We start from the raw sequence: 23,283 nt of genomic DNA, 5'->3' as shown, positions 1-23,283 counted from the left end.
CCAGTATTTTCATACCTTCCAAAATCTTAAAGCATCTCATATTCCAAGGACTGTTTACTGTCTTACCATATTATTTACTCTAATAGCTCAAGTTAAAACATGCACTTAAATTGCCCAACTGACACATCCTATCTATTGACCTTTCCACTGCCTATCACATACTTCATATTCTTATTTTATTCCTTTTCCTGATTTAGATTCAATGACTTATTTGCTTATTGTCTTAAGTCCATTGCCTCTATCTCTGAGAACTCACCTAAATGCACCCCCAAGCTGAGTTCAATACTCATCTCTCTACTCTTTTACCATTGGGCATAGAGACATATACAAGTGTACTAACTGGTCTCAATTTAAATTTATGACCATATAAGCCCTCAGTGGACCTCATCAATTCTACTATGTTTAACACATTCTACTATGGTAAGTAATTCTACTATGGTGAATTCACTCTCTCCATCTCTAGGAATTTATTTCACACATCTTTCCTCTTCAAACTCCTAACACATCCCCTCCCCAATTATCATTCTCTCAAAAAAAAAAAAAAAAGAAATCAGCAAAGACCTTCCACACACATCCAACAACAAGTCTACTAATATCCTTTAACTGGTGCCCTTATATTCTGCTTTATTCTTGAATTTCAATGGATACACTTTCCATGAGTATAAGAACGTCCTTTCACTGTGTGTATTTGTTCCTATTCTTCTTGCCTATTTGAGGACTTTGTGTTAAGAGTTATTCTCCTCTTTATCATTAATTTTTACCTCTGTATTTATTCATTGCCATCACTATACACAAACAATATAAATTTACCAAATCCTTCCCTGAATCTTTGTTGCTGCCTGGCTACCCCCTTCTGTGTCTGCTCCTCTTTCTAACAAAACTCTTTGAACAGTTGTCCATGTTCATGATGTCAACTTGCTGTGCTTCTATTCATTCCTGAACCCACTCCACTCCATTAAAACTGGTAGATCATTTATAAGAGTTATTATCAAATAATAATAATAACAATAATAGAAGATAGAAAGAAACTTGGTGCTGATGCATATGTTTATTGCATAGACTGCGGTGATGGTTTCATGGATGTATACTTCAAACTCATGAAGTTATATACATTAATATGTACAGCATATGAATGTTAATCATATTTCAGTGAAGTGGGTTAAAAATCAATCAATTGATATAAATGCTATTATCAAGACTAGCAGTGTTTACCCCCAAAACATAGGAGGTTATTTATTTCTTTTTTTGCCTACATTTTCCACATTTTATTCATCAACAAATGATGTTGGAAAATCTCACTGCCTTTTCTTCCTTCCTTCTTCCTTCCTTCCTTCCTTCCTTCCTTCCTTCCTTCCTTCCTTCCTTCCTTTCTCTCTCTTTCTCTCTCTCTCTCTCTCTCTCTCTCTCTCTCATTCATTCATTCATTCATTCATTTAAATAGGTTTTATGCCCAGCATGGAGCCCAATGCAGGGCTTGAACTCATGACCCTAAGATCAAGAACTGAGCTGAGATCAAGAATCAGATGTCCAACCAACTTAGCCATGCACCCCTCTCACTGCTTTCTCTAGACCCATCCTCATCCTGACTACATCTTGTTACCTGGATTACTGTTGTACCTTCCTAAGGGTCTCTGTACTTTCAATTGTCCCACCCTTCTAAGACACAACAAACATTGGGATTGTTTTCAGATGATGTCAACTTGTGTTACTCCTCCTCTCAAAGTCCTCTAATAGTTTCGTGTCTCACTCAGAATAAAGCTTAACTCCCGTCAAATTACAGTGGCCTATAGCCATACATTACTTGGTCCACCTGCTAGTTTTCTTCCTATCATTTACCACTTTCCACTTGATTCCTCCATGTCCACTACCCTAGCTTCCAAGATCCTCCTTGACCAAAGTAAGGAAACTCTAGTCACAATATCTTTGTACTTGGCATTTACTTTACCCTGGAGGTCTCTTTCTGAAGTATTAACAGGACTCTCTTTAGGTAGAAGTTTGAAAGGTAGAAACTGAGTTGTTTGTATTCTCACAGAAAAAGTGGAAATTTACTGACAAAGTGAACATTGCTAGGTGAGGACAAAGAAGTAGGAGAATGATGGGCAACTTTGAAGAGAAACAGCTGAATAAGAAAGGGTTCACTTCTCTGAAGGTGTGATGATTTCATCCTCTCTGAACTGTTTGCTTTTTCTTTAAGGCCTTCCAAACTTAGATCTATGGATAGGACAAAGATTTATGTCTGCAATATGTACACTATGTCCATGAACATAGTTGAGAAGTAGAAATCTGTCATAGCAAAGATTCAACAAATGCTGAACAGACATAGACAGTGTTTTGTTGAATTCAAATTTCTTCACCCAAATTCAGAGTAGGTTATTTTGGGCCATACTAGTAAGAAATTAAAAAAAAAATCTTTAAGATGTCTGTTTTTAAATAATGAATTAAAAACACCTCTCTATTAAAATATTTATCTTTTACTCTTTTATACTTCTTTTATTCATCCTTTTATTCACGCTCAAAACCTTGAAAATCATAGGTCTGTCTCGTGCTCAGTAATAAATGGATCTTTCTCTTTTACCTAAATGAATTTCTTATATTTGAAATTCTTTTTTTTTAATGTTTATTTTTTTATTTTCGAGAGAGAGCACAAGCGGGGCAGGGTCAGAGAGACAGGGAGACACAGAATCTGAAGCAGGCTCCAGGCTTTGAGCTGTAAGTACCGAGCCCGGCTCAGGGCTCCAAATCACGAATCAGGAGGTCATGACCTGAGCTGTAGTCAGAAGCTTAACTGACTGAGCCACCCAGGCACCCTTGAAATTCTTTGATAAACATATTGGTAAATCAGTTCAGGGCATTAAGTATTTACTAAGTATTTCTTTGTAAGGCATTGGGCAAAGGGGCATTTTAAAAGAAGTACAATAAGTCCAAGGAACTCTACCTAAAAGCCTAAAATAAACAACAAAGAAACACACATATTCAAAAAAGCAAATAAACAACTTTCTCGTCCATAGCTGCTCTGTTGTTTTCCACAGTAGGCCAGCCCCAAGTGGTCTTTTGGATCATCTGGCTTTCCCCGCGGCTGTGGTTCATTCTGCATGTATTCTAAACCAGTGTGCATTATCAGTCAACACTTCATTAATTTTTCAGTTTCAGGGTTTTATTGAATCATCACTCTATCTATAGCCTCATTCCTGTTTTTTTCATTATTAATATTATTAATATTTTATACTTTAAGAGTATCTTAGAAGAGAGAAGCATATCCTCATTTTCAATCCATCATCTTGGATGAGAACTCTAGGTCTTCTTCTGGTTAATTATATCCGTGTTTTTCATAACACTCCAATCCCTTCTTGTAACTTGCACTGACATCTATGTGCTGATCAGTTTCACGTTATTTTCTGGAAATTTTCTAACACTGTGTTAGGAAAATAGGAGCAATTATGGAGTTTGTTTCACAGGCAGCAACTGTCTGTCAATTTGAAGAAATAGATCCAACAGTTAACCACATATCCACACTTGATTCACCCCAAAATCCCTGATCTTTTCCCACAACTAGCTAATTGATAAATAATTTATTACGGAACAGGTGGTAGAAATAGAAAGGATGGGATTGATTCACAAGACATACTAAGAAGTATTCACAGAATTTTGTGACTGTTCATATGTGAATGTTGATGTAGAGTTCAAAGGTAATCTTAAGGTTTTGTTTTTGTTTTTTTGTTTTCTCCTTGATTTATGACATAGTAGATAGTGACATCATTAACTGAGTTTGGAGATCATGAGACTGGAGTTGGAAAAGGTGAGCAAGTCAGTTTTTGGACATTCTAATTTTTAAGTACCTGTGGAAACCTCCAGATAAAGATGCTAGACTTAATTTACCACGATAAAAGCTTTATGTAGAAGATGATCAACTGTTCTGATATGCCTGGGACTGTCCTGTTTTAAGCACTGAAAGTCTGCCATCACAGACTCAGTCCTGAGCAGACTGGAGGAGATGGTTACCCTAGTCTTTTAATAAATATCAATCTCTAGGAGAGGTCATATTGCTTGAGCGTTTTCCCAGAAATGTTATGTTGGGGCACCTGTGTCTAACTTCGACTCATGTCATGATCTCACAGTTGATTAGTTTCAGCTCCACATCAGGTTCGTACTGACAGGGTGAAGCCTGCTTGGGATTCTCCCTCTCCCTCTCTCATTCTCTCTGCTCCTCCTGAACTTGTGCTCTCTCTCTCAAAATAAACTTTAAAAAGAAAGAGTGTTCTGTTGAGCAAGAACTTCTAGAACAGTGCTGTCCAAGTGATTCATACAATAAGTCACAAATATAAGCTACACATGCAAACTTCAATGATCTGATAACCTCATTCAAAAAGTTAAAAATGAGGTGAGATTAATTTTGATAATATATTTAATGTAGCCCAGCACATTCGAATCATAATCATTTCAACATATAATTCATTATTAATGAAACATTTTACATTATATATATTATTACAAAGATTTTGTCATGTTAACTCTTTAATGGTGGCCAACATTAAATCCATAATTTTATGGGGATAGCACAATAGTAGAGCCTTTATTTCTAAGCCTATTTATTATGATTATGTGAATTAATTAGGCACTAATGAAAAAATTAAACATAGTGTACTCTGATAGTAGAAATTTACTAAGAAAACTTGGATTATAATAGAATCCATTTTGAACTGTTTTTAAAAGTCTCTCCCTTTCTCTGTCCTTCCTTTCTCTTGCTCATGATCCCTCTATCAAGAAAATGGAGCTTGAAATTTCTTAGTACTTTCAAGTATTCATTTCCCAGCTTATGTAGCTGTGTAGCAGCAGCCACCATTATCACACATGCTAATTAACCTTTTGTTTGTATTATTTTAAAATTTAGACTATAAAGCAATTAAATAATTTTAGTGAATGTATATTTATATATACTATAAATGTTTATGCTAAATGCATAATATAAATTATATATTTTATATGTATACTACAAATAAATAACATCAATCCTGTATCTATAGAATTTCAAAGACCTATAAGTGAATTATTTATGTTCTTTATTCACTTTTACTTTACTGCATTTTTGAGGTTATAACCTATGCTGGAGAGCTGTTTGCAATGTGGAATTCAAAAACATCTTGCAGTATCTTGCTCTTGAATGCAGTTTAAAGTACATGTATATAATCAAATTTAGAGCACTTTGTAGAGTGCATTCTTATTGAATTGAAATAAATGTAGTTCAAAAAAATCTTTTAAATGCTTCTTACTTTTCATATATTTTGTTATATTATGGAGATACAAAGACAAATTGGACATTGGTCTTGATAAAGGATGTCAGAGACAAGTATAGAAGAGAGGCACCCATAACACACACACACACACACACACACACACACACACACACACCAAACCCTAAAATCTTTAGTAGTATATGCTTATTTTAAAAAGTGATATGAGGCACCGTGGACAGAGATTAACTTTTGCAGGAATATCTGAGAAATCTACAGAGGGGATGATATTTGAGCTGTAACTAGATTGTCAGCATTATGCATGATACACACAAAAAGCATGGAGGTGAGAGGAGACTTTCATGACCAAGGAGTAGTCTAAACGGAGCACTGAGGCTAGAGTCTGTATAATTTATTCCTGAGCAGTGAGTTGTCTTGTGTAGTTAAATACAGAAATTGCATCTCTTTTGACAACTGGAACTGAAGCTGGAATTTTAAGCTTGGTTAATTTAGTAGAGTATTTGAATCTAGAGTCTTCCCTATCATTTCACTCTCAGAGATATATGTTGTCATTTCTCAACCAGTTCATACCCCTTTTGATTCTCTTTTGATAGAGTACCAAACTCATGATTTGTTTCATTATAATTTTTACTGAAGTAATATTAGTTATAATGGCATATATATTATAGAGCATGTAATTTACATATTAAAACATTATGTGCTATACAGACCTATATAAATTAAACATCCAACTACATAGACCTATGTAAGTAATGTTTTCCATCTACACAGTCCCAAGTCTTCAGAAGTACTCACTCTTAACAGTTTTCTCCATATTCCCGTGCATTTCCCTTGTATGTATATATCCATATAAATGCAAATAGATCTACTTCAGTGATTTTAACAGATGCATAACACTCCCAAATGTAAATGTTGAATGGTTTACTTACAAATTTCTTTATTAATAATCACTTGTTATGTCTAGTTTTGCTTTACTGCACACAATGTAGGGAAAAAGCTAGCTAACGTGTGCATGCATGCCTGTACATGCACCCTGACACACCTACCCTCCATAATATATTCAAAATATTTACCAGCAGTAGGGTATGGACACTGACTATAAGAATGTACACCCTATTAATAGAAGAAATGCCAAACCAAAAAAATTGGCATCACCTATAAACAACCAATACAATCATGCTTATGTATAAGAAATTAATGTCAGCCCTACTTCTGTTGAATAATTTTTGTTCAAAAGTGGAATTGCTTTCTCAAGGGTTTTGCTTATTAAAATTTTTGCATGTAAGTCTCTATTACTTTCAAATGTAACTTTTTACAGTTTAGCAATAATGTGGTAAGCATAAGGGTATCAAACCTGATGATCTATCTTCTTTCTTATGGAAATCTCCACCCATTCAATATCTTTTGTAATTTACATATGTGTACTTCTGAATGGAATTTTAGATATGTAATCTTTGTGGAATTAACATTTGTGTATGGTATAGAGTAGAAAGTCACAATTTTTTTCCTTCTAAATTTTAGCTTTACCAGCAAGACACATAAAATACTTGATCATTTCCCTACTGATTTGATGTGATAGCTAGATCATCTCCAAGTTTTTGTATTTACAAATGATTCTATAATTTCTAGTTCTGATGGCCACTTATCCATTATTATTGAATGGGTCACATTTCACTAGACATTTGGTCTAAACACTATTTTAAGTCACACTAAAGTGGATTTTCTGAGGGTGGGTATTTTGCCCATTTACCTTAACAACATGAATTCCTTCAGCTTATCACTGAAGGTACACCTGGTGGGGAGCTTTATATTTCATTCCACGAACTCTTGAGATCAAAGAGGTGATGGTGCTGTCCTTGGCATTCCCAGTGGAGTTTCCTAGAGAGATGAGGATTTTAAAAGAGCTTATCGGAGTATAGTCTGAATTGAAACCTAAAGCAAAGTCCTGGATTTCCAATCATTCATTTCATTCTTTATTCACAAGTTATTCTCATTCATACCAAGGTTTCATGGGGTCATGGGGTCATGTCTCAAAAGACATCTCAGCTTAAGTCAAGAGTAAGGGCCTATTCTCTTAATCAGGTAGTATGCTACCAGCCATCATACTTTTGAAGAATTCTTAAGAAAATTTGTGTTCTTTGCTTTCAAGCTTGGCATGTAGGTATAAATATAAACACACACACACATACATACGTATATGTGTGTATTTTGTATGTGTGTGTGTGTATGCATACACTGCATACATAGATGAATGTATATATATTCTCATGTTTCCAACTATTTTTTTCTTACACACGTTTTAATATGGATAACTTCCCTTACAAAATTTATCCCATCTTGTGATTCCTGCATTGAGGGTATGATCAACCCTCAACACTCAGAATTTGTTCTTGTGTGAAGACTGATGATGCCACAATATATTAACAAGGTATGGAGAGGTCTTTTAGTCACATAATTGGGCTTTCTCAGGACAGCAGACAAGCATCTAAGCCAGTCCCAGATGGCTTTAGTTAAAGTGAGTAAGTGACATCTTTGTTTTATATTATGGTTAGGTGGTGGAGTTGGGGTGAGGATTCCCAGGTGAGAGTACCAGGGTTTGTGTGGTTTGATTTTTCCACTTGTGCCAAGAAAGGGAGTATTTGATCATTTGCTCTATTGTCTTGTCCATGGATGGGGCAGTGAAGAACAAAGAGGAGTGTGGCTTGAAATTGTCTGCTATCAAATATCAAAAATATCGTTGAACTTTATCACAGATTAACCTCAGAATGGTCTTGCACAAAATTCATATTAATTACCTGTAACAGAGTTTCGTAATAAATATAATGTTATATATTCTAAGCTATAATTTCAGTTACATGTATCTTCATCATGTTGACATTAGAACAAATAAGTACATTGAAAAAAACTAGCTCCAGCAGAGACTCTTTCCATTTGGAAATATCCTTGTATTACTCATCCATTTTTATTTACTATATTCTGCAGATCACTCCAGAGGAAAGAAAAGAGAAATTTAAAAATGTATATTAAACACTTGTTATGTGCTACACAGTGTATCATGGAGATTTTAAAAAATTGTTTTCATGATAAAACTACAAGTTAGGTATAAATTTCATTTTTATAGGTATTGGAACCAATACACAGAAAGATGGAGCTATTTGCTTGAGGTCAAACATCTAGCAATTTGACGACTTAGTGGCTTGGGTCCAGTTTCTCCTAACCTCAGAGTTCAAGCTCTTTACTTATGTAGTGCTGTTTCCTGCTAATACTGGATACTGTTTTAATCATTGGGCTTCACTCTGGTGACCTGAGCTGGCGATTTCTGAAAACTTTGTAGAAGAGCAATATATACTTGGTTTCTTGTCTCTTTCATTAATTACTAACTTTATTAATACTTTGCATTTCTTTCAAATTTTGCTAATCCTTTGTTTGCTTCTCTCTCTTTTATCATGATATGGTATAGTGGATCAAACCTGCAGCACTAACTTCTTTCACTATAGAGTAGGAAAAGTCAACTGGCTCACAGATTAATTAAGTCTTCTTTGACAGAAGTTATTTCAAAAGTTAGCAGATATTTTTGTGGCTTGGAAGCAATTACTTGGGAAAAGTACTAACTTTCCCCTGTGATATTGTAAAGAGCATCTATACATTGTCCTGTAAGATCTCCAAACATACATACATACTTATTGTCATCTTTGACTTCTACCCTATTCCCATCCCTATACACTTTGGGCTTAAACAAAAGAAGCTCATTTTTCTGAAAAGAAACATGGTATATTGGAAAGAGTACTAGACAAACCATAGAGATAGGGTTTGAAGCAAGTTCTTCTATGTATTGTCTGTGGGACTTAAAGCAAATCACTGTGTCTTACTAAGTTGGAGTGACCCCATCCATAAACGAGAAGAAGTAATAACAACTTCATAGGGTTGCTCTCAGAATTGCATGAGAAAACTAACTTTGAAAGTATTTTGTAAATGGAAGAGTGCTACAGCAATACATCATAACATGGGATTTTACTTTATTTTAAAGTAATGGCAGTCCTGCAAGGTTCTGCTGGGAGGTTTATGTACACTAACAACAGTCTTTCTAAAAATTGATTAATTGACCTGTATATCAGCTAAGGGGGAAAAAGCTCCACAGTGTAATTAATTCCTATTGTTAATATTTCTTCAAAAATGCTATGATAAAACATAGTTTTATCTATCTTTAAAGGGCACCTCGCATTGTACTTGCAATTCATTAAATTTGGGGTTAAAGTGTGCACGTTCTACCCGCATCCATATTCCACTTACTTGTTTGGGCTCCTCTGAGCCTCGGTTTTATCACTTATAAAATAGATTAATACCAACTTGCAGAAATAGTGTGAGAATGCAATTAGGCAATAAAGTGCTTGGAAAGATAGTCATTGAGGGGCAGCGATTGCTTTTATTATTACCCTATAATTATCATAATTAATTTTAACAATTGTAGTAACTTTATCCATTTTACACTGCACCTTAAATTCACTGAGCTTTACATTCTCATCTGTAGAATAGGAAGAAAATGTATTTTACTGTTTTAATGGGTGAACTATAAATTCACTCTGAAAATTTTTTTTTCTAGTAATGCAAATAAAATTTATCACCTTGTTAAAATTAGATTTGCCTTGTGATGGACCTCTTAATCCTGGAGAAAATGATAGTTGCTTCTGGAGCCTCTTTCCTAAACTTGATGGCAAAGCATATTTAATGTGGTTTTAATTACTATGTTCTGAATAATTATATACATTTATATTTGATAGTTGATAACTCTAAGGATGAATTAATGACAATCTTTGTACTGCTAGCCTGTTTGTTCTCTAATTTGCAGCTCAAAAGTCAAACATCAGGAAGAACTTCTTGGTTAGCCCAGTTAAAGATTCTCTACTCTCTAGTATATGCCTTATTTAATGTCTTCACTTACTTATCAACATCTGTATGCTTTAGTTTATTTAACTTGCTTATTATAAGACCCTTTCAGCAGCCAGAAGCAAGGGATTTGTCTGTCTTATTCACTATTAAATCCCCAAAGAGGGCACACAGGAGGTATTCCATTAATATTTATCAGATGAGTGAGTAAAGGAAAAATAATCAATTCTCTATAAGCTCATAGTTCTGTCTCTTTCAACATAACTGCAGAAGTAAGTTATTCTCATTTAATTCAATGAGAAAACATGGAGAAGAACGTGAAAGCATTTGTTTCTTGTTTGAAGGATGACACAAATCTTTTTTTCCCCACTTCATTTGAGTGTTGACATGTATTAATCACAGGCTAAGCAAGATCAGAGGTCACCATACTGGTCAATTCCTGATATATAGGCAACAGTTTTTATTACAAAAAAAAAGTTTTTCTGATTGTGCTAGTTTTGTGATAACTAGATTAGAAATCTAATGTGGAAGAAGGTAAGATGATGAATGTAAATGTAACCAGTGTCAGTGTCACAAGCTATACTGATGTTTAGCAGAATTAATTCTGCTTGGAACTGTAAAATATAGTAAGCTTGAACTATTTACAAAATCCTTAGGAAGCATTACTTACTTATTTCTGTAGATCCACACTATGTTATCCAAACCCTGGTAATCTGTGTCTCAGACTGTATTTCATAATTCAAGCTTTTCAAATATTACTTTTAAAAATGCATATGATTAAGGGAAATGCTAGAAATGATCTAAACTTAAATTCTAAACATCTTTTTTGTTTGCTCCCTATGCCTTTCCATATTGCAGTCCCTAATACATGTTAACAACTTTTAAACTAGTATAAATTTACACAGTAATACATACATATGAATAGAGTCAAATTGCTTCATTTAAAATTCTAGTTCTGCCACAAAGATACAAACTAATAATGCTTCAGTAAACATGGATATGAAGATATCTTTTTAGTATAATGATTCCATTTATTTTGAATATATACCCACAAATGGAATTGCTGAATCACATGGTAGTTCTGTTTCTACTTTTTGAGGAATGTCCCCAGTGTTTTCCATAGCAGCTCTAGTAGTTTACAATCCTACCAATAGTGCTCAAATATTCTCTTTTCTTCATATCCTCACTACATTTTGTTATTTCTTGTCTTTTTGAGAGCCATTCTAATGGGCATGGGGGGAATATCTCATTGTGGTTTTGATTTCCTTTCCCTAATGATCAGAGATATTGAAAACCTTTTTGTGCACTTGTTGGCCTCATAAATATCTTCTTTAAAGAAATATCTATTCAGGTCTTTTGCCTGGGATGATGATGATTATTATTATTAATTATTGTTATTATTATTTGCTCTTGAGTTGTTTGATTTATTTATGTCTTTGATATTAGCCTTATAAGATATATATGGTTTGCAAATATTTTTTCTCATCCTATGGGGTTGTCTTTGCACTTTGTTGATAGTTTTACTTGCTGTGCAGAAGGTTTTTAGTCTGACAGAGTCCCACTTGTTTGTTCCTTATATTGTTGATTTGTGCTTTAGGTGTCATGTCCCAAAAAAGAGACGCATATCAAGGAACCTCTTTCCTGTTTTTTTTTTTTTTTCTAGAAGTTTTATTTCAGGTCTTACATTTAATTCTTTAATCCATTGGGAGTTAATTTTTGTGAGTAGTGTAAGATAAGGGTTTAGTTTCATTCTTTTACATGTGAACATCCAATTTTCACTGTGTCATTTATTGAAAAGTTTGTCTTTTCTCCATTGAGTATTCTTGGTTCCTTTGTTGAATATTGGTTGGCTGAGTATGCATTGGTTTATTTCTAGGCTCTTGATTCTGTTCCATTGGTCTATGTGCCTGTTCTTATGCTAATACCATACTGCTGTAATTATTATAGCTTTATAATATAGCTTGAAATTAGGAAGGGTGATGTCTCTCACTTTGTTCTTCTTTCTCAGGATTGCTATTCAGGGTCTTTTGTGGTTGTACATAAATGTTAGGATCATTTTTTCTACTTCTGTAAAAAATACCATTGTAATTCTGATGGGGATTGTGTTGAATCTATAAATAGCTTTGGGTAGCATGGACATTTTAACAATATTAATTCTTCCAATCTGTGGATGCAGGATACCTTTTCATTTATTTGCATCATCTTCAATGTCTTTCATTAAAGCCTTATAGTTTTTAGTGTAGTGATCTTTCACATCCTTTGTTAAATATATTCCTAAATATTTGATTGTTTTTGATACTATTGTAAATGGGAATGTTTATTTTTTTTGAAATAATTTTTTTTTGTTAAAGTGTAGAAATACAAACATAGTAGTGTGTAGGCTTTATATGTTAACTTTGTATTGTGCAAATTTACTGAATTTTTTTTATTAAAGCTAACCATTCTTTTTGGGAGTCTTTAGGATTTTCTATATATAAAATCATATAATCTGTAATTAGAGACAATTTTACTTCATCCTTTCCAATTCTGATGGCTTTGTACTATATTAAGTAGAAGTCGTGAGATAGGAAATCCTTATCTTGTTCCTGGCCTTAGAGGAAAAACTTTCAACCTTTCACTATTAAGTGTGATGTTAGCTTGGCATATATAGTCTTTATTATGTTCAGGTAGACTAGATGAAATTTTGAATAACTTGAGATCTGGCACAATTCATTTGGTATTTATAGGTCACCTTGCCTGATGGTAACAAACAAAATTCTAGAGTTGGAGGGGACTTTGTTGTACTCATTTTCAGCCCATTTTTTGAACAAATTTCTTTCCTTTTCTATGATCTACCTTTTCTCCAAATGAAACATGCCTATGTATCATTAAATTCTCTATTTGAAGGGATTTATTAATTGTATGAGAAAAATCCAGAATTTTATATTATATATTATATGAACTTTAAGTAGTCTCCACACCCAACATGAGGCTCAAATTTGCAACCCTAAGATCAAGAGTTGCATGCTTTACTGGCTGAGCCAGCCAGGCACCCCTTTATGTAAACATGACAAACACTGTTTTACAGACCCTTACCTATGGAGAACAAACTGATGATTACCAGAGGTGATGGGAATTTTTTTTTTAATTTTTAAGTTTATTAAAACACAATAAAGTTTTTAATTTTATTAAAGAGAAAGAGAGAGAGAGACAGAGAGGGAGAGAGAGAATCCCAAGCAGACTCCACACTGTCAGTGCAAAGCCCGATGTGGGGCTTGAACTCACAAACCACGAGATCATGACCTGAGCTGAAATCAAGAGTCAGACACTTACCTGACTGAGCCACCCAGGCACCCCTGAATAGGTGATGGGAATTAAGGAGTGCACTTATTGTGATGAGTGCTCAGTGTTATATGTAAGTGTTGAATCACTAAATTGTATGTCTGAAACTAATATTACACTGTCTGTTAACTAACTTGAATTTAAAGAAAAACTAAAACCTGCTTTTTTTTTATTTACTGCAATGCTTATTTAGTACTTTATTGTTTATAGTTTAATGTAATCTTTGACTTTAATTTATTTTTAAATTTAATATTGAATTTCATGTATTAAATTATTTTCTGTCTAGATATTTAAGATCAGGCATTGGTACACAGCCCAACATTTAAATATTTCAAGTTAAGATACATTTCATGAAGAATAAAAAATTTTATAAAATCTGTGATTATGGCTATGCAGAATTGGAGATGCACATAATATAAGACTGAAATGGAATAAAGACATAAAAAGTTGATTTGCAAGAAAATAGAATGTTTACTGATTTTTTCCTTTGGATTTTTGTGTTATTATGATGTTTCTTGAATATATTAAATAAAACACTATAAATGTAAATGCCCACAATATACTACACTGTTTTTCTACTCTCCAGAGCTTGTCTAACATGAGATTGTACTATGCCTGGAGAGATGGAGAATTAAATGCTAAGATCAGCAGGGGATTCATAGGCAATCAGCAAATGATTATTGAAAAGCTGCTCACTGAGCTAGGCATAATGGAAGATACATAATAATAAAGACACTGTCTCCTTAACTTAAGTTTAATCATAGAAGAAATAATAGACTTTACTCTTTAATGTTTCTTTGCAAATGTCTGGTCTCCATCTATCTTCACCTATGCCACTAAAATTTAAGCAAGAATAACCATCTCAGCATTTTAAAGCTAGAAGACATGGCAGAAACTGTTGTTTTCAACTATATCTTAGATATAGCTCCCCAAACAGAAATAATCCAATCTTCTTGTCTTACTATACTTGTTTCAAAAATAAGTTCATAAAAGTTTTGATCTTTTAATCATCCATAATTAACAGAATAACAAGTTGTTCATTTCTGGATGTTGAACAGGACACCTTCTACCACAGAATACTGCTTGAGGCAAAATTTAGTGTTCTTTTATAATTTGTAGCCTTGGGATTTGGCTATATAACACTTCCTACTCACTGTCACTCTGTATTTTTGTCTGGATTAATTAAAGTATAGTACATTAAAAGTCAAATAGAGCTGGGTAGCAGCAATGGTAATGAGATTTGAGTTTGTGAGTTCCAGGAAGAGAAGGCTTTATTTTACTCCCGTCATGATCTGATAAATACTACACGATATTCCCATAACAAAGTGTCTATAGGGAAAGAAATTGCATATTGTTCATTTTAAACTTTTTAGCTTAGGTAGTAGTTAACCACATAGCTAAAAAGCTGCCTGGCTCCACAGAGATTCTCTTTCCTCATCTGAGATTATCTTTTCATAGCCAAACAGAAATCTAGCTTATTTGTTTTTAATGATTTCATAATACTCCATTGTATGGATCTACTGTAATTTATTTCATTGGTTCCTCATTGATGAATGGTTAGCAGTTTCCAGATATCTGTTATTATAAGCAATCCTGCATAACTGTCTCTATTATTGTATGGTTATTATGAGCAATACTGCATAACTTTCTATTGTTGTATCCACTTTTATGATTTTCTCTATAAAGTAAATTCCTACGAGTGCACTTGATGGGTCAAAGTGGAAGTACATTTTCAGTTTTGAAAGATGTTGCCAATTGCATTTCTAAAAAGTTTTTTTTTTAAGTTTTAATGCTTAATTTTTTATTTTTTTTTTCAGTTTAAGTTTTAACATTGTAGAATTTTGCATGTTTTGACATGTTTCGGATTAACATTAGGCAATATCAAGCATTGTATGGTTTTCTGCCACTTTGGTAGCTGAAAAAGTAGTAGGTCTTAAGATATATTTTATCAATTATTTGTGATCTTTATGTGAAGATTTTGAGAGCTCTGAGTCCAGATTTGCATTTATTGCAACTTCTCAGGTTGAGTATTAGCAGAGACTTGGCAACATCAGGTGTGTGAGGAGGGTTGATGGTACTGTGGAGATCTCATGAATGCTGCCCATTATTCCCTTAATGAAAATTCTATGAGAAAATGAACTGTACTGTGTTTTTAGTTTATGAAAAAATCCAACATAAAATAAGATGATGCAAGAGAACAACTTGTAAAATTTTTAAAATAGGTAGAAGAGTGTAGGCTCTTGAACAAGAAGAGATAACATGAAAGTAATTTCGGCCGGTCAGGACATTTCACTTTAATGCCCACCCATTGGAGATTTCTTTGCCAAGAACTAACAAGGCTGTATTTCTATCCAGCCTACCTCTGCCCTCTGAAAGCACCATAGTATAAGTTCAGTAGGGGATAAATATGTATCTAATTCTGGATAAACAGGCCTTCTGTTTTGGTATAAATTTATCAGGGCCCATCTCCTTGAGAGTTGGATATGGGATCAGCTCCTCAAACTGGGACTCTGCCTTGGCTAATCCCATTGAAACAGCTGAAGCCTAAGGAAGCTTCTCCTTGACAGAAAAATCCTGCCCTGTTTGAAATTTCAAACTTTTAAATAATAGTTTTGCTAAAGCAGTAGCTCCTTCTCTAATAGCTTCTCTCTTTATCCAATACAAACTGTGGTGTATTCAAATTGAATAAATATGGAGAAATGGTGTTAATATGCATAATCATTTAAAATATAACTAACATAGCCAAATATTTATAGGAGATGAAAATAAAAACTGAAATGGCGAAACAGTCAACAATAGTTAATGACAGTTTAGTAATTTTAAATCGTACTAATTGTATATATATCACAGAAAAATCTGAGAACATAGAAGTATTAAATATCTGTTAAAATCATGTATACATATGACTGCCATTCCTAAGCAATGTTATAAATTCATTAAAGTGACAGAATGGAAAATACCCTAGAAAAATTCTCCCCCATTATTCCACACCTGAGAAAAAAAAATCTATTTTGTGCCCATGACTAAAAAAAGACCCTGGAACACCCAAACATAGGAATTCCTGGTGCCTGGTAGTTAGCACCTTTCAAAATACAAAAGTAATGAAAAAATTGTGAGGTAAAAAAAATATAACCCATATAATTGATTTATATAGACACAAATGAATCCAAATAAAATCCCATCAGTGTTTTTTTTTTTTTTAACTGGCAAATGACTCTAAAATTTAATGGAAATGCAAACGTCTACAGACGTTGTGTCCAGGAAGGACACAGATGGAGTTTATACTTCTGATAGCAGAGCCTGTTGTGAAGGGACAGTAATTAAGATAGTGTGAAATTGGCATGAGGACAGACAAGTCCACAAATGAACAGAACGATAAGGGCAGACTCAAGCCCACACATGTATATCTATTGCTTTATGTCACTGGTGACACTGCAGCGCATAAATGAAAAGATGGTTTTTAGCACAAATGCTGCTAGGTCATTTGGAATCCATATAAAATATAAACAAATCTCGATCTCTATTTTACACCATACATAAAAATCAATTTCAGAAGGGCTGTGGATCTAAATGTGAAAGTTAAACAATAAGGCTTTTGGAAGATAACACAGGACAATATGTTTATGAGTTACGAGTAGGCAAAGATTCCTTGGGACAAAAAAAGTACTAACCATACCAGAAGCATTAATAATGTTACATTATATTAAAATTATGAATTATTTATTATTATTAAGAATTATTTATCAATAATTACCAATAAATAGTGAGACGGTAAGGCACAGAGTGAGCAAAGATATTTGACATGATGAAAGATGAAACCAATGCCTAAAAAGATGCTACACATCCGCAAGAAAAAAAGATAATATGATTTTTAAAACAGGCAAAGAGTTAAAAAAGCACTTCTCAAAAGAGATTATCTAAGTGTACAGTAAACATATAAGAAGTTTGACCATTTCATTAATTATGGGAAACATGCAAATAAAACTGTGACACTATATCATGCAAGAATATTAAAATGATAAAGACTAACACCACCAGAAGTTGGCAAGGATGTAGGAGAGGTAGAACTCCCAAACCCTTCTGATAGCAGCATAAGTTACTTTCAAACACTTTGGACTTTGGAAAACTATTCTTCAATGTTTACTAAAGTTCATGTATACTAAAAAACCAATATTCTTCACTGTTTACTAAATGTATGTGTACTCTGTGACCCAGCAATTCCATACACCCATCAGAACTGTGCCATGTGTAAGTTCTCAATAAAGGTGTATTCCTGGATATTTGTAGAAATACTGTAATAGCCTCAACTGGACCCACCTCCAATGTCTATCGACAATATGCCCTATATATGAATTATTTATAGAATGAGATATAATAAAGCAAGAGGAATAAACACAATATTCATAAATACTATAACATAGACAAATCTCTGAGAAAAGGCAGAGCAAAAAAGTCCAGAAACAAAAAAGTACAAACAGGCAAATTTAGCTAAGAATTGAAGAAAGACAAAGTCTGGAAACTATCCATTTGATATGGTAATTAGGAAGTGGTTAGTGATATAAAACACCTGAAGAAAAAGCAAAATTACTTTGGGTTGATTACTGACAAAATGAGAGTGGGCACACCATTTTTAAGCAGTATAAAATGGAAGCAGAAAAGTGATTAAATCATAGCCAGGAGGAATCCAGAAAGATGGGATGGCATAGAGATTGTTGAAAACATTCAGAGAAGCAAGATAAAATACATAATGGAGACTGATAAAACTTGGGGAGTATCATTAGAGAGTAGGGCAGTGCAAAGAGAACTCAAAATGAGAGAAAACAACACAAAACCAGACACAAGTGAAGGGGTTAAGAAGCAGTATGAAAAGCAGAAAGTAAAAAGTTAATGAGCAAATAAAAATTTGCTTTAAGGAGATTAAGACTGGATAGGAATAATAATGCTCTAGGCTTGATATTACTAGCAGTGAAAATAGCAGTCATAATCTTTCTGATAAAAGTACTCTAGGAGAATAAAATTAATCAAGTTGTACAATCCATAAATTTATTGTGGACATCTTTAGAAGAGGAATGTGAATCTAGAGAAATAAAGAAAGTAACTCAGTCAGATATACCTATATCAGCTAAAGCGTCAATTCTTGATAGAATTGGTAATAAAAATTTAACCAATGTTTCCATTGTTTGAGATAGATGTAGTTACTTGTAAACACAACTTTACTCATAATTGTAAGTGTATGTAGCCCAAAAATTGCAAATCCCATGCCATAACTCTGGGGCCAAGTGTTTTAATGAGCATGATATTGTTTTATTAGGTGAATGACTGTGGCCAGGTGACATAGACTCTTGTGCATTAGTTTCTCCTCTATGAAATGGTGAAAATACTTTTCCTTACCTGCATGAAAGACTTCTGTGAGGATCAACTGAAATAAACATATGTGAAAGTTTTCTGTAGATTATATTTTCAATACTATTATTACTGTGGTTATAGTAATAATTATGATTATATAACTAGCTATAATAACCAGATAAAAATTAATACCATTATTAGTAGAAGAACACGTAAGATAGAATACTAGAATAGGTATAGAATAATAATATCATTATTATAAATTTGGTAACTTGGGTAAGAAATCATTTTGAATTTGCTATCTTTCATAAAAACACTGCAGTAAAATAATTTATTTTGAAATTTTCTCACCTATGTGTTGGGTTTTCCTAGCGAAAATTAGCTATAAGTGATTACAATATACCAGTGCTGAAACTTGCAGGAAAATCTGACATCATATTCCCTGGTTTATTAAAATTTACTTTCCTATACCAGTAATGAACCCTGAATGATAATTTACTCATTTGGCCTTGTTCCTTCTTTAGAGGTAAAGTGTTGCAATTCCTACATGTACCAGTAAAATAATAGAATAATTGAAATAAACATATGGAAAAAAAATCTATACTATGTAAATTTTGCTTTAATAAATGGATAATGCAATTTGCAGTTGACCAAACAGAAGGTAACAGATTTATATTTTCCTACTGAACAGTTTTAAAATAACATGAAATAAATGCAATGCTATTAAATAACCTGAAATAGATTTTGAATCTTAAAGTACATTGCATTAAGATATATCTTCACTGAGAGTGTTCATAATTCAGGCTGCTTGAAAATACTAACGTACCAAAAATTTTCATCTCATTACTTATGTGTTTTGTGTCCCATTGATCATCAAACAGAAATCCTTCCCCAATAAATTGCCATGAAAAACAATGGCTATTTTCACTCTCTGTCTTGAGGCAACTCTGATTTACTGCGTTCACTTAAATGTTTACTGTCCTATTACAACAACATCCATGTGCTTCAGAGAAATCTATTAATTTGATTATACCATTCTTATATTCATAAAGATGTGTTCATATTTATATTATACTTTTATATTGATATATATGATCTGCTTTTTATATTTTTTGATCAATCAGGGGTCTATGAAATAATTTTATTTAGCTTTTGCCTTCTTCATATTTTTCTCTGAGAATTAGAAATGTATATTACAATTCTTTAGTTTCTAATAACAGGGGATTAAAAAAAACTTTGCCTAATGACTCAACTATTTTTTTTAAAGCCCAAGAAATTACAAAGCGAGACTCCTATTTATGTGATTAAGCTAACTTTAAGACAGTGACTTAACATGAAATTTGAAGGTTGCATGTATATAACTGAATAGGTATACTGCTTATATTGGAGAAATATGGGGCTTTTTTTTCCATGACAAAATTATTCCTATAGTCTATTTCTTTCATTATGTGGAAATTCCTACAATAAGCCTTTTCAACATAAAAGTATTGGTATTCTTGAAAAATGCTATTTGCATAAAGATATGAAATATTGAACTTGTACTATAACTATTAGTCCCCCCCAAATCTGTAAATGCAATAATTTAAGTATTAGTATATGTTATTTTGTAACTTTATGAGAATATTGAACACTTGGTAGTCTATAAGCTAATGTTACTTTTTAGTATTACAAAAATCAATAATATAGCCTATTTGGGAGAGCATTCTCTTCCTAGTTCTCACTTAAAGATCAATGAAAACATTTTTAAATGTCAGTGGAGTAAGCTTAGTAATGGCTATCATTAAAGTCCTTATATTTATTCTTTAATAAGTTGCATAGGAAGATGAGTTGTGTTTTAGAATAGATTGAGTAAGAGCTTGGGTAAATTGAATGTAGGCTATTTCAATATTCCCTAATCCATTTCATGTTTGTTTGTTTGTTCATTTGTTTGTTTGTGTTAAAGTTTGTCTATTTATTTTGAGAGAAAGCATGAGGGGGGGGGCAGAGAGAGAGAGAGGGAGAGAGAGAATCCCAAGCAGGCTCCACACTGTCAGTGGGGAGCCCGATGTGGGGCTCAAAGTCAAACTGTAAGATCTGAGCAGAAACCAAGAGTTAGACGCTTAACCAACTGAGCCACCTAGGTGACCCTGTCTCATGTTTTCATGGGAAACATTTTGTCAGTTACCTAAAAGAAAAAAAAAAAAGATGCAATATATTTGGGAATGTTAAAAAAAAAAAAATGGAAAGTAGCATTGACTTAACAAATCTCCATTTTCCCACCTCTGGGTTTAACGATAATTTTCAGGGAACAGATGTTTTTTTCCTGGGATATTTGCAAGTCAGAATGTACTCCATGGCAATGGCTCCTCATGCATAATGATTCACCTGCACTGATATCTGCAAATCATCTACTCAGAGACAATCTGAAGTTTAGGCCTGGATGGCATCTTGTTAGAACCAACTCTACTCTCACCTGTCTCGTCAAGTACTGGCAGCTCTTTGTCCTCATTCTGTTATAACCAACAGTGTGTTGGTTGAATGACTGAGATAAGAAGAGCAATTTCTCATATTGCTTTCGATTCTTCAACTCAGTCATAAAACTGTGTCCCTCATTCTTTGAGAGAGAAACAAGTTTTTGTTTGACAAACCAATTTAATAATTCAAAACATATTTATAAGTTGTTGACCACTGAAAAGTGTCTTGGATTATTGAAAACTTTTAAATCAAATTATTGAGTCTCTGAACACTAAGTACCCATGCTGTCTTATTTTCCATACTTATGAAGGGAAGATTAAAATGATATTCTTTTAATATTTTATTAGGTTTCAAGAAGGAATTTTGGATTTGGGAACAATAGTTTTGATTACAAGTTGGGCAGCTTTGAATTTTCAATTATGGGCAGAAAAGTTACTGAATAATATCATCTCTGTCCCTACTGACCATCTCAATAAGTCTGTTTCAATGTCTTCCATAGATATTGAATTAATCTATGAAGGATTTCTTTATTGTACAATGTTAGACTTCAGAGTTGAAAGAAACTTTGAAGATTATATAGTTCAAATGTCTAATCAGTGTTTGATTTTCCCATGTTTTTTTTTTTTCTCCAAGTGGCTGTTCAAAGTTCCATTTTTATAATGCAAAACATTAACTTGATAGATAACATAATTGTTAAAACAGTCTTCTTGGCAATTTCCCTGGGGCTCCCACCAAAAGATCTTAAGTTTTACCATTTAGATTGCACAAAACAAGTGTCATGCTCTTTCATCAAGCAAATTTTCCAATATCTGAAGGCAAACATAATTTATCCTGTATATATTTTCTACAGGCTAAATATTCCCAGTTACTTCAGGTTCTCTTTGTATGACAGTTTGTCAAATTCAAATGTGTTCAAACTCAAAACACTTTTTAAAAAGAAAGGTGCCATAATTAGACATAGCACAATTTGGCTGAGAGAATCTAAAAGTGTGGATACCATGGTTCTATCCGGCTCTGACATTATCTTGTTGAAATTCCTCATTACTTAAATAAAGGTGAAATCCAAAAGTTAGGACTTTACAGTTCCTCATATTGAAATTTTTGTAGATTAAAGAGTAGACTAAAATCCTAGTTAGTTAATAATATATAGTATGTTTTTCCCAAACTTGGTTTAAAACAGCTTCATATGTTGTCCCATTTTGTGCTGCACTAAAGAAATATGGTTGTCTTTGCTGCACAGAATCATTTGTCTCTACTATACCCTTTAAATATTCCTCTCTCTAGTGCTGGAAATTCTCACATTGTACCTGTTATGGACTAAATTGTGCCTCCCCCACCAAATTCATATGTTGAAATCCCAACCCTGAATATACGTTTATTTTTTTAAATGTTTATTTTTGAGACAGAGAGAGAGAGAGAGAGAGAGAGAGACAGACAGACAGACAGAATCTGAAGCAGGTTCCAGGTTCTGAGCTGTCAGCACAGAGCCTGTTGCAAGGCTCGAACTCACAGACAGTGAGATGACTTGAGCCGAAGCCAGGCACTTAACCGACTGAACCACCCAGGCGCCCCTCAACCCTGAATATACCTTTATATTTTTACACTAGGATCCTCTCATCTGTTACTTCTTAAAATGGGTGGCTTGACACATTATGATTTGAGCATTAATATCCTCTTTAAATTATCTTCCCAGTGCCGCTCTGTCTAGTTAGTTATCAGCCCCCTCATTCAGATTGTATAAGCAAATTGGAACATAACCAGAGGAGAGAAAAATGGAAGGGTGAGGGAAACATGTCTTAAGACAAGCACTACAAGGAAGGTTAATATTAACTGAGCAGACAGTCTTTCACTATTTGAAGTACTTCCATGCAGAAGAAGTATTAGCCTTTATGACTCTGGTACTAAAGAATAAAATAGGAAAATATGGATTAAAAGTACAGATTTCCTCTCCTATATCTAATAGATACCTCAAACTTACAATTCCAAAACTGAACTCTTGATTCCCTCCTGAATTAAACCTCATCTGATA

The sequence above is a fragment of the Lynx canadensis genome, chromosome D1 (genome assembly GCF_007474595.2).
Source record: "Lynx canadensis isolate LIC74 chromosome D1, mLynCan4.pri.v2, whole genome shotgun sequence".
Taxonomy (NCBI): domain Eukaryota; kingdom Metazoa; phylum Chordata; class Mammalia; order Carnivora; family Felidae; genus Lynx; species Lynx canadensis.
This window is presented reverse-complemented; position numbering follows the sequence as displayed.